We start from the raw sequence: 13,826 nt of genomic DNA on the forward strand, positions 1-13,826 counted from the left end.
TGTTATCTCAGATTCTCCAGCATCTGCAGTTCCTACTATCTCTAAGTTGCTCTTATATATAGCTGGAACAGGCACAAGTGTTGTTCTACACTGTAACCATTCTTTAAATATTAATGTTCCTCTTTGTAAAAATTGCAAACCTTTTTAAAATTGAATCTGGCTTTTTGAAATAAATCATATTTCTAACATTGATAATGGGGGTCATAACTGCCAAACTCTTCTTGGGAAGGTAAACTGTATTGTCTACCACTCAAGCACTCAAAGGTGTCTTCATTTCCAGGATCAAGGAGTCTCGGGGTCCAAGTTCACACCCATTAAGAGCTGCCAGCCAATCAGAGACTATTCTGCTATGTACTCAGCAGCATGAAGGCTGCAAGGCGAGATTAGGACTTGTTGCAGGTTAAAACACACACGGTTGAGCTTTGGATAACCTCAAGATTACCAGTCACAGAATAGTTGAGAAACAGAAAACAGAAAGTGCTGAAGGAACTCAACAGGTCTAGCAACATCTGTGGATGCTGTTACTGTTTTGAGTCCAGTAAGCCTATGCTGGAACTGAAAGCAACCAGGAAAGGTTTATGCTGATGTCAGGACGTTGGGGTTGGGGTATGGCGCTCACAAATAGATGATGGTTGTGCCCAGACAGAGAGAGAAAAAGGGTAAGCAGACAAAGGGATTGCTGATCATAGTAAATGCCAAGTAGGTGACAATGAGAACTATGGCGAGTTGAAAATGGGTTGGTTATACTGGGAGTAACCTATTCAGAACAGGGCCTAGGGATGTGAAGGTGGGTAACAAATGTGGAGGAAGGTAAAAACGGCAAGAACTATGGATGCTGTAAATCAGAAATGGAAACAGAAATTACTGGAAAAGCTCAGCAAGTCTGGCAACATTGGTGGAGAGAAATCAGAGTTATTGTTTCCAGTCAAGTGACCTTTCCTCAGAACTGGAGGAAGGTATACTCACTCGAATCTATTAAAACTCAATGTTGAGTCTTGAAGGCTATAAAGATCCACAGATGACATGTCAGTTCTCCAACTTGCTTTGAGCTTTGCTGGATCACTGCAACAAGCCTGAGACAGAAACATTAGTATGGGAACACGGTAGTGTGTCAAAGTGGCAGGCAACTGGAAGTACAGAGTCATTTTTACAGACAGAGTGGAGGTGTTCAGCAAAGTCTGTCTGTGTTTGATCTCCCCAGTGTGGAGGAGACACATTTTATTCATTATTTTAGCAGAATAGTTGGGTCTAGATTTAACAAAGGCATGAATGTAAGTTTCAGAAGCATATCAGCTTCTGTGAAGTCAGTGACTGTTATGGAGATGGAAATGGTTGGACTTGGTAACAGCATTATGAAGAAGTCAGAAGCTCGCATCAGGATCGGGTGTTCCACCATATAAACTGTGTGGTTTAATCTGCCAGGAGAGGACAGTGGAGGTAAGTTATGAATATTTGTCCCAGAATATATTTCACATTCTAATCAATCATGTAACCACCTATTTATGTGTTTAATGAAATTCTCAACTTGATGTCAGCAATGCATCAAAGAAATTAATCTTTCTCTACCTACTTCTTCCAATCCTTTCAAAATGTCAATCATATACTGATAGAAAACTTGACCTTTCCTCCTCCAGATGGTTTTCCAGCCATTTACTGTAACTCCATTCTGTTATCCCTATTACCAGTGTCTCGCCACCGCAATATTCTTTTCCATGGCTCCAATATCTTTCCATTCGTTTATCCCTTACTGGGTCACTCTAGGAACAGAGCGCCTTGAACAATGGTTTGCCTGAGAAGCCCCCAGCATACACACTAGGGATGGTTTGTTAAGCTACCTATATGGTGACCCTTGCCTACTGCTGGGTCATACCAGGGTGGCTGATTAAATGCCTCCTCTGCCATTGAAACAACCATGAGGGAGGGCAGGATATTCCAATTGTAATCAAACACTAAAATTCATGCTGTTCAGAGCAAACAACTGCAGATTACAGTTTATTAATTGAACAAACTATGTGAAACACCTTCCAAGGACTAGGAGGCTAACAATGTGAATTATTGTTCACTGTCTTTCTGCAAGATCCATCTCCTATGTTGTGTCCTTCAATTTGCCTTTGCTTAGGTTAGTGACAAGGAGGTTTGATTCGATCTGGCAATTCAAGCTCACTGCCCCAAGTTTATGATCTCAACTTGCTTAAAAGTCACATCCAGCCCTGAACAAAGCAAAACAGAGCAGTTGCTGGATATTTATAAAAGTAATCACAAAAGTGCTGAACTTCCACTTTGTGACAAACTTGAATACTCAACTTCCATTTTGTAATACTAACAACTTAGTTTTTAAACATCAAATATTGTCTGCGCAACTACATTGAAAACAGGTAGTGCAGAAGCTGATCACAAATGCAAAACAAACAGATAAGAAACAACAGGACGATACAAGAAGTTACAAAAGATCACTTATTAAGTCTGGTTCACGTTCTACAGATTAAATAAATAAGTCTCACATGTATAGCTACTAACTGAATAGCTTGTTCCCTCGAAATATTGTCAAACCAAAAATCTATTACTCAAATTTTATAACGGAGTGTTATTTCATCGTTGAGCGAAAAGTATCTTAAGATTTTAATCGAAGGGTGAAAACAAGGAGGTTTAGGGTGGCACGGTGGCTCAGTGGTTAGCATTGCTGCCTCACAGCGCCAGGGACCCGGGTTCGATTCCACCCTCGGGCGACTGTCTATATGGAGTTTGCACATTCTCCCAGTGTCTGCGTGGATTTCCTCCGGGTGCTCCGGTTTCCTCCCACAATCCAAAGATGTGCAGGTTAGGTGGATTGGCCATGCTAAATTACCCCATAGTGTTCAGGGATGTGTAGATTAGGTGGGTTATAGGGGGAATGGGTCTGGGTAGGATGCTCCAAGGGTCGGTGTGGACTTGTTGGGCTGAAGGGCCTGTTTCCACACTGTAGGGATTTTATGAATCTATGGTGATTCAAAGAAAAGCTTGATCCAGCTATTATTTTTAATGAACTTACAAAATGAATCAAAATGAAAGGGACCAATTACAAGTGCTCCTAAAGGGCTGGTTTTCGTACTGAGGTACTTCCAAGGCACGACTGTGGGCCTTAACTAACTGGATATCCTCACAGTCAGCAAGTTTCAGATCCAACATTGAGGAGCTGAGGCATGCTCAGGATCTCACAAAGGTAGGCAATATAAATGAAATATTGGGCAAGTACTGCCTGCCTGTTTCTTTCATGTGGTCGTAGATTTTGGAAAAATAATGAGATGTGACAAATACTGAAGTCTTTCAAATGGTGAAGAGGTCATAAGTTGCAGCTTGGAAGCAGTATGATTGGTGTAAAAGCCATAAGATGAAAAATTTAGCCCACTTCTAAGAATAATAAAGCCACTAGGCAACAGGTTCCACAAATGAACCTCTCCTAACCAAAGCAAGAGTATCAAATAAGATCTGGCTGTGGGTTTGAGGTGGAAGAAACTGCTACAAATGGAATTGGGTGGAGACAGAACGTGTGACCAAGGCTGGAGCTATACGTGCAGTGTTATTCCATGTCTATGTTTTTAAGAGTGAAAATCTGAAGGGTAGATCTAATTTACAGAATCCCTATAGTGCGGAAAGAGAACACTCAGGCCACTGAGTCTACACTGACTCTCCAAAGAGCATCCCACCCAAAACTAGCCCCCATTCTATCCCCGTAACTCCTCGTTTACCATGGCTAATCCACCTAGCCTGTAATTCCCTGGACACTAAGGGACAATTTAGCTTGGCCAATCTACCTAACCTGCACATCTTTGGACAATGGGAGAAAACTCGCATCTGGAGGAAACCCACACAGACACAGGGAGAACATGCAAACTCCACACAGACAGTCGCCCAAGGTTGGAACCTAGATCCCTAGTGCTGTGAGGCAGCAGTGGTAACCAGTGTGCCACCATAAAACTGTTTTAAACTGATTTTACAGTAAATAATGCATTTTAAACAGGGACAGATTAGCGCAATAAAAAAAAAAGAGTTTTTATATTTTTAATTACTAAATATCTTATTCAGTCGCAGACAACTTAGAACTCCACACAGTTTCACTCTCATTTTGTAGGTCTGCAGAAGTACATGTTACTGCTCACAAGCCTGATTATGTTTGGATAGAAAACTTAAATGGAGAAACATTAGGGTCACGTACAGGGGAAAGTAGAGTCTACTGATACAGGAATTAAGTAATTACCATTTAGATTTTGGTTTGGACTGGCATCAATATTTATGCATTTGAAAAGCCTAACCATCCATAATTCATGAGAAAATTATGGCAGTTGCTGCACTTAATCAGCGAAGCAAACACTGCAGATACTTCAAACCCAATGATGCATTGGGATGCAGATAATCAGTGACTCCGACATGCCAATGTTTGTCCATCTGAATTTGTCATCTTCTGTGTAAGTCAACACTGTTTATTTCATAATCAAGTTAATTTAAACACGTGAAAAATGTACCTGCATTGAGCCACTGTATAACAATTTAAGTGCATGTGGATTTGAAGCAGATTTCTTTCCAAAAGTAAACAGTATTTCTGAATTGACCATTCAATAATAAACAAAGGTTCCAATGCACTTGTGACACTGAAAGTATTTATTAAACTTGACTAGCAATTCAACCTAACTTTAAAGAATTTCCATAAAGCATGTTATTTGCTCTTGAAATTATTTTCAAATCAACCTGTTAGGACATGTTTCTACACACGTCCAGCATTAGAATAATTTGAATGTGAGCCATTTAGCCCAGAGGTAGAGGTGCTACCACTGTGTCATAACAGCCCTTCTGTGGTCACAGCACATCATTATTCCATTTCCCTGATCCAAAAATCAATTGAAGATACTGTCCCCACATAAGGTGAAAGATCAGATATTAAAACCAGTTAGAACAGATACCACACTTGATCTTAATCAAAAGGCTGAAAAGCAATTCAAATACTTTCATCACAGTGCTGGAACATATTATTACACATTTCCAAGGCAGATGGGAATAGAAGTTAGACCTTCTAGTTCAGAGGTTGGCACAGTGCCACCGCACCACAAGACCCTCTGTTATATTTTATCAATGTTGCATTTCTAGCAAGACAACATATTTAACATCATCTGTCCCACTGTGTGAATTTCACCTGTCACAACTGAATGGTCATTACTTTCAGCTCCAATCCTCCTAAGTTTGGTGCAGGGGAACGGAAGTATCTGGTGGCCCCACTGGAAGATCTATATGCGTGACATCCTAGGAGGGAAGGGTCAAGTTCAGTTGGGATAGGGCAAGGGCTAAATAGCTTGCAGCAAGATGTAGTAAGAACTGCCGATGCTGGAGTCTGAGACAACGAGGTGTTGAGCTGGAGGAATACAGCAGGCCAGGCAACATCAGAGGAGCAGGAAAGCTGATGATTCGGGTCGAGATCCTTCTTCAGAACTCGAGTCATGAAGGAATGCAGAATCTGGCTGATTTCTGAAGAAGGGTCCCAACCAGAAACGTCAGCTTTCCTGTTCCTCTGATGCTGCCTGGCCTGCTGTGCTCCTCCAGCTCAACACTGTTATCTCTTGAAGCAAAATGTCCTGGTTGACATATGAAGAATGTATACTTGAAAGAGGTTCTAGCATCTGTGAGACTGTATCCCAGTAAGGGTTCAGCATCTCAAACAGGAAAGAAAACAAATCACTTCATACAAATGCCAGTTTTCAATCAATATTGCACAGCAGAGGAAGTGTCTCCCACTACAACATCAACACATGATATCATAACAGGAGAAGAGGAATCCTGGCAGCCAAGCTACCATCCACAATTAATTCTTGATTCTAGGCACATCGTCGAGGGCATGACTGTGTATGGATTTCCACTAGAAAATCCCTGGCAAACTCCAAACATTTTGATCAGCACAGGCAATGGCTTGGAAGCAAAATGCTTTGCAGCTAAGATGTCAAACCAAGGTACTGTCTGCCATCTCAGAATGGAAATGAAAGATTTCATAGGGCTAGATGCTGCACTGGTGACAATTATCTCTGAATCAATACCACAAACTGATGACCCGAGCATAATTACATAATCACATTGCTAGAAACAAAATCTTTTGGTGGCAAGAAACAAAATTATTTAAAATGTAGTCAGAATAACACTCATACAAACTTACAACAATATTTAATGTTCACTGTTTTTATATTCCCCTAAAGATAATTTGCGAACTTTTAGCTAACATTATCTTGGAATAATACTTCTGATAATTTACTGTTGAACGTTTTAAAACTTCTCCAAGTCAATCAACATTCCTTCAGTGTTGCTGGGTCCAAATCCTGGAACTCCCTCCTAAATAGCATTGTGGGTGTACCTTCAGCAAATAAATTGCATTGGTTCAAGGCAGCAGCTCACCACCACCTTTTCAAGGAATGGGAACTAAATTCTGGCCCAACCAATGGCGCTTTCATTCCATGAATGAATAGAAAAATTCCCAGAAGACACTCATCCATGATTTGATAATCATTCTTTAAAAATAGTACACGTAAGATTTGTCATTGTCATTTGTCAGTTGTCATACAGTGTTATTAAAGCACAAGGAAGTAGTCCCAGCAGCAACAAAAACAAGGTTGCTGGAAAAGCTCGGCAGGTCTGGCAGCATCTGTGAAGGAAAAAACAGAATGAACATTTCGAGTCCAGTTACCCTTCCTCAGAACTGCTCTGAGGAAGGGTGAGCGGACCTGAAATGTTAACTCTGATTTTCTCTTCACAAATGCTGCCAGACCTGCTGAGCTTTTCCAGCAACTTCTGTTTTTGTTCCTGATTTACAGCATCCAGAGTTCTTTCGGTTTTTATTTCGTCACAGTACTAGTTTAATTAGGCCTGCTCAGCTCTTACAGCTATTATGAAACAACTGCTATTACAAAAAATGTAGGATATTCCTTCCAAATAATAAAATGCTCAACACCAAATGCTTCCCTCATGTAAAAATCGACAGAATTAGTGAACTCCTGTCCAAGCTGGTGGTGGCTTGTCCAGCTTTGATGGTAATCCTTGCTCTGTGATAAACAAGCTGACTTCAGTTGAGCAGAGTGGCTGACGTTTCGGGCCTAGACCCTTCATCAGAAAAGGGGGAGGGGAAGGGGGTTTTCCCCATCCCCGCCTCTTCGACCTGTTTGTTTCTTCTCCACCTATCCTCTCCTCCATCCCTCTTCTATCCGCCTCCCACTCTCTCCCTATTTATTTCAAAACCCCCTTCCCCTCCCCCTTTTCTGATGAAGGGTCTAGGCCCGAAACGTCAGCCTCTCTGCTCCTATGATGCTGCTTGGCCTGCTGTGTTCATCCAGCCTTGCACCTTGTTGTCTCGGATTCTCCAGCATCTGCAGTTCCTACTATCTCTGACTTCAGTTGATCTCAGCTCCACACGGTAACCATTTTGATATTGCTGGCCCAGTGATTTCACTGCTACTTTCCTACCAGACAGTGGTGGTTCTATGCACCACCAGCATTTACATAGAGACACAGATAGATCAATCAACATCACTGCAGGAATTCATCAGGGTAGATTTTCTTAATCAAACTATTCAGAAGTGTTATGACTTACGTCTGGAGAAGGTGTCACATGAATTTGGGCCTTCTGGCTTACAGACAGTGACAATACCACTGCACCAGAAAAGCCCTTTAGATATTTTTGATCAACCCATTCATACAAAGGACACCCCTCAGGTGGGATTCTGGCTCAGAGGCAGGAACATTATCACTGCACTACAAGGCACAAAGTTCCATAGGGTAGGGTCCTCAGCTGCTCCATCAATGCCTTCACTTCCAAAGTAAGGTGAGAAGTGGGAACGTTTACTGACGATTGCATAATGTTCAGCACCATTCATGACTCCACAGATACTGAAGCAGTCTGCCCACTTGCAGCAAGGTCTGGGCCACACTGAGGCTATGTGCAGTATTTGCACTACTCAAGTGCCAGACCACGACCATCACCATAACCATCTCCCCTTGATGTTGAATGACATTACTGTTACCGAATTCCCTGCAATCTACATCAACCAGAAACTGGACGAACCATACAAATACTGTGGCTACAAGAACGGGTTAGAGGTTAAGTTCTGAGGCAAGTCATTCCTTTATGGCAACTGACAAAGTGCATAAATACTAGTGTGAAAAATCCATGTCAGCGCTGATCACAGTAACCTGAAATTAGCTATGGCCAATTTAACAGCAGCTCAAAGAGCAAATTAAGTATTGTTAACTTGGTTATGCTGAGGTTACGTCCCCTGGAATTTTAAATCACATGCTCCCCCAAATGCATAAATTGTTAAAATCCCCATAAAGAGCAGCAACTTAATAAAATACCCAGTGGTTGACTGGAAGGTATATATGAAAAAGTTTCAAATTAAGTTTTTTAGGCCAATAGATAACATTAAGGATATACTTTACTATGACTTAATTTACACTTAATTCTCCAGGGTCCAGTCCAAAATTATTCTCATCTCGTAATTGCTTGCCTCCTTTTCCAGCTGGATAACATTTGATTCCTGAACTGGCTTGTATGATGAGGGTTATCCTGGAGATCCTTCCCTCCAGCTACAGTGGAGAGAATCTTCCAACCAAATGTGAATCCTTATAAATTTGGCCCACTCAAAGTGAGCACATGTCCCACACACATTCTGTGTGGTGGACAATAGAGATTGGCTGTATCTTTCTCTCCCAAGGTCGTGTATCGTTATCGGCCTGTGAGATGCAGGGATATCTGAAAGAAAACCTTGCAAACCATAACTGCAATGGCTTTGTTTGGCCTGTTTTCCCTCTCAAAGCCCATCCTCAGGGCAATGTCAATCACGTGGGTCTTGTATCACAATGGTGGCACAGTGGCTCAGTGGCGAGTTTGATTCCAGGCTTGGGTGACTGTGCAGAGTTTGCACGTTCTCCCTGTGTTTGTGTCGGTTTCCATTGGATGCTCCGGTTTCCTCCCACAGTCCAAAGATGTGTAGGTTAGGTGGATTAGCCATGCTAATTTGACCTCACGTGTCCAGGGATGTGCAGCTTAGGTAGATTAGCTGTGGGAAATGTGGAGTGAAAGGTATAAGGTAGGGGGCTGGGTTTGGGGGGATGCTGTTTGGGGGCTGGTGTGGACTCAATGGGTCGAATGACCACTTTTCACATTGTAAGGATTCTCTGATTCTGTGAATTCAGGTGTAAATGTTGAGGAACTATCTGCTAAAACCTTACCTCTATTCTGTATTGAAATTAAATAAACAGCTTGCAGTACAACTATTTACAAAATCTGACATTTCCAATGACTCCCTGTAACTTGAAGACCAGAGGTCTGTCCTGTCATTGTTTACAAGATTGGATGTGTCCCACCTTCTCTGTAAAATGACAACCTGGGCTCCACATTAGCCTTGAACAACAAAAGCCACCAAGTGTGTTGTCAGGCAAAATTCTGAACAGGTCACACTTATAATCCTCAATTTTACTCAACAGTAAAATGCCAGTCCCAAAACATCATACTCATACAAATTTCACATTGTCACAGAACAGAGCAAAAATAGCATCAAATGAAAATATTGTTAACACTTGATATACTATACATCTCTTTATGACAAAGTTTTCATTCTACACATGAATCAACTTGTAACATTTCAACTTTCAGTACCTTTCCTCAAAGTTGTGTCTCAGCATCTCGTTGTTTCCAAATGCCAAACATTATGATCAACTTTACATCAAGAATAACGTACTTGTATCACACAATCAGAAATAATTATGGAGCAATGTTTCTGAACTATTAAAGAAGAGATAAAACAGGCTCTTAAATTAGTGTCAAAAACAAAAGTTGATGGAAAAGCTCAGCAAGTCTGGCAGAATCTGTAAAGGAGAAAACAGAGTTAACGTTTCAGGTCCCATGAGCCTTCCTCAGAACTTTTCCTGGTCTGGGATAGGGTGTGTTACCAGGTCATTTCTTCATTTCAGAATATACAAGGCAAATCTTAAATTTATCTTTCACTATTTCAAATTTAACCCCTTTCAGTTACTAATTTATTTTCCACACAGATTCATCCTTTTTTTCCCCCCATAATTGTTTTCTTCCTTTCACTGTTCCCAGGCCTTTTTCTTTCTACACGGATGTTTCAGTTCATTCATTAATTCATCTCCAAACACAGCCCTTTATATCTTTCATTGCTTTCCAATGTGTCCCTTCCTAACTATTATTTTATTAATTTCAGTGAATTTACTCATTATTAATAATATTCTTTCCACCAATATTGATCACTGACATTCTACAGACAAGACTTAATGATATTACTGACATCACAAAACACCCAACCTGTTCACACCATCAAGCATCCACCATGACTGTAAAATAGTACACACACATTCACACACGCATGCACATGCGCACAGAGTCAAAAAGTTAAACTTTAGTGCTTTTTTAATTCACTCACGAGATGTGGGTATCACTGACCAGGCCAGCATTTATTCCCCATCTCTAACTGCCCAGAGGGCAGTTAAGTATCAACCACATTGCTGTGGGTCTGGAGTCACATGTAAACCAGACCAGGTAAAGACAGCAGTTTCATTCCCTAGAGGACATTAGTAATTGCTTCTTTCTGGACTGAAAACAATATAGATTGAACCATAGACTGAAACCTATTACATCAGTAAAGAGGACTGTAAAAGTGTTGAAGTAGATTGCATGTCTGGTTTCAACTGACTGCTGCATTTTTCATATATAGTTAGTAAATTTGATTGATAAATGCTTTGCACATGAACTACTTACACCACATTTTTTCTTTGGACTTCCAGAATATTGCAGAACTGAATTCCACCCAACGTTCTTTGCTCAGTTAAATATTTGACCTCAAATCTTCTTCAGCCCACTCAAAATTCCAGTAGATTAAACAATGCTTTCCTCTCTCCACCACAAAACTAGTACTGTCTGGTAATGTGACCAGCTGCAATTGAGCTTCCGCATTCAAAGTCACTTTTACACTAGCCAGATTTCAGATCAAATTCTGATAACTATGTAATTTAAGGCATCCTGCTGTAGTACACCAAGGTGCTGGAGCTCCTCTAAAACCCTGTGCGCTGAATACACCAGAAAATGTTTATTACAAAAACGCATTTTGTAAATAAGTGCAAAAAGACTTCGAGACTTTTAAGCGACTCCTGGATAGGCACATGGAGGATAGTAAAATGTAGGGTATGCAGGGTAGTTTGATCTTAGACTAGGATAATAGGTCGGAACAACAATCATGGGCCGAACGGGCCTGTATTGTGCTGTACTGTTCTATATTCTATGTTCTATGTTTAAAGGTACCCAGAAGTGCAATGTACAATTATGTACGTGGGCATTACTGGCTAGACCAGCATTTACTGACCATCTCCAATAGTCCAGAAGTCAGTTAAGAGTCAACCACATTGCTGTGGGTCTGGAGTCACACGTAGACCCAACCGGGAAATTCTTCTCAAAGGGACATCAATGAAGCAGGTTTCTTTTACGACAAGCAACAATGGTTACATGGTCACCAACAGACCAATTTTTAACACAAGATTTTTTATGGAATTCAAATTTCACCATTTGCCATGTCGAGATTTAACTCATGTCTCTAAACATTAGCCTGTGTGACATTACCCTTACATCACCACTTCCTCTGAAAGGTAATGCATTTGATGTAATAGTAACTTAAACTGTTTTGCAATATACTTTTACAAATTTTATCAATAATATACAAGTTTTTTAAAAAATCTGCTAACCTGATATCCATGCACCAAATTTACATCGTTAATATTTTTCTTCCTTATCTGACTAATAGAATTGTAGAATCAAAAAACAAGTAGTCTACAGGGTACACTTTTAACATGTCTTCAATGGAAGTGAAAACTGTACCACAAAAGCCCTTTAGATATTTTTGGTCAACCCATTCATACAAAGGGCACACTACAGCAAGCAGACAATCCACAATACCAGCTTCACACCTGGGCAACAAATTAAAAATTTACCCTTTTATTTCTGCAGTCAGCAAAAACTCATTAATATCAACTTCTAGAGAATGGTCTCCCCAGTAACTATACACCACTAATATAAAAGTGGCTCAAATCATTAATATAAATTAGAAACACTTATTCAAACCCATTCGAGATTCATCCACTTGCACAGTGTTAAAATCACATTACTGAAGGTCCAAAAGTCAGAGGCTCATCAGTTCCTCACATGTATTATGATTCTCTGCGGCTCAATTTAAGTTCCTTGCAAGTTGTTTGACAAAGTGAATGAGTGAAATGAATATATTTTCAATGAAGAGTTATTCCCCATTTATGGAACAAGATATAACATGAATAAATGTGTCAAAATGAAGCTCAGATAGCATGTTCGCCTCAGGGTGTGAAGGTTATCGGTTAAACCCTACCCTTTTACTGGATCCGAATCTAAGCTGATACTTCTGTCAAGAAATGAAGCAGCGTCAAGCTCTACAATTATCACTTTACAAGTGAGATACTTAAAGAAGTTTTATGATTGTTTAAGAGGATTTTATACATCTCATGCAAGTACAGAAAGAGGGGTGGTGTTCTCCTGGTATCCTGTCCAACACTTGCTCACTGAAAGTTACCAAAAAAATTCAATTAATTGCAAGGTAACGCGGTGTTTTCTCATCCTATTTCTGGCAGATGGGACAAAGTGTTATTTTGTTTCAAGCTCTTTCTTTCCTTCAAACTTATTTGTTAAATTCTACCGTCGGAACAGGATTACCTGTAAAACATCATGATACTTCCAACACTGCAGCTTTAACACAACACAAATATGGCTTTACTTTCTTCAGAGGTATTTATACTTGAATCCCTTACCTGTGAAAGCTACACTACCCATTAAACAATCCCGTCCAGCAGGTTGGTAAAGAACAACAGATGAAAAGGTTTCCAACCAGAAAGGTCAAGCTGAGGAGTGAGGTAGTGTGGTGATTTTGGATCAATATACTTTCACCAGAGCAGCAGAATCTAGCCAGTTCTCTCCTACCGGCTCTATGAGTCAAAGAAAAACCAGCTCAGGCAGTCTCTGAACAGTTTCTGTCGGGTGTAACTCTCAGTCGAGAATCAACCACACCTCAGCCCAAGAAAGTAGCCAACCACAAATTGAAACAAACTTGCAAGTCTCACTCAGAAAGGTCACAAAGTTACTGGCTGGGCAACAGGAAAAACATACATCAGTGAAGAAACAGGCTTCATGAGCATGGAATGATAGGCAGTTTGGCATACTCTTCAGTATGAGCACAACAATCTTCACTTCAGAAACCAGCCACACCTGACTGTTGGTGGCTGGTTCAATTTCATTTACGTCTAGAATCACCACACCATGTTCACCAGCCAACAGAGTTTTCAGACGTTCAACAACATTGTGCTAAAAATATGATTTATACACAGTTACTACCAGAGAGTGAATGTAGTGGCTCAATACTGTGATCTTATTTGGGTGTAAACAATAACATGGACGTTTTGATACATGTACAATATCTATTTTCACGTAGCTTGTTGTAGAAGTACTTGGCAAACTCATGCAGCCCTTTTTTATCTGAGGGGTGGCGATGGTCTATGGTATTGACACTAGACTGTTAATCCAGAGACTCGGGGCATGTTCTGGGGTCCTGGGTTCAATGCCCACCACAGCAGGTGGTGGAATTCAAATTTTCAATACAAATCTGGAATAGAGTCGAATGATTGTCGATTTGTCAAAGGAAGCAAACTAACGTCATTATCTGCTCTGACCGAAATATGACTCCAGAATCACAACCATGTGGTTGACTCTTAACTGCTCTCTGGGAAATTTG

The 13,826-nt window shown here is 40.5% G+C and overlaps 1 protein-coding gene and 1 non-coding gene across 4 annotated transcripts in view; both read right to left on the minus strand.

Annotated features, from left to right (window-relative positions):
- magi1b (membrane associated guanylate kinase, WW and PDZ domain containing 1b) overlaps positions 1-13,826 on the minus strand; it is a 416,356-nt gene that overhangs the window by 230,126 nt on the left and 172,404 nt on the right. The gene's annotated exons all lie outside the window — the stretch shown is intronic.
- Positions 4,786-4,969, minus strand: LOC125485178. Its single transcript, XR_007263928.1, has one exon. It is a non-coding gene; the product is annotated as a U2 spliceosomal RNA (small nuclear RNA).

Source organism: Rhincodon typus, chromosome 16 (genome assembly GCF_021869965.1).
Source record: "Rhincodon typus isolate 14 chromosome 16, sRhiTyp1.1, whole genome shotgun sequence".
NCBI classification, from domain to species: Eukaryota; Metazoa; Chordata; class Chondrichthyes; order Orectolobiformes; family Rhincodontidae; genus Rhincodon; species Rhincodon typus.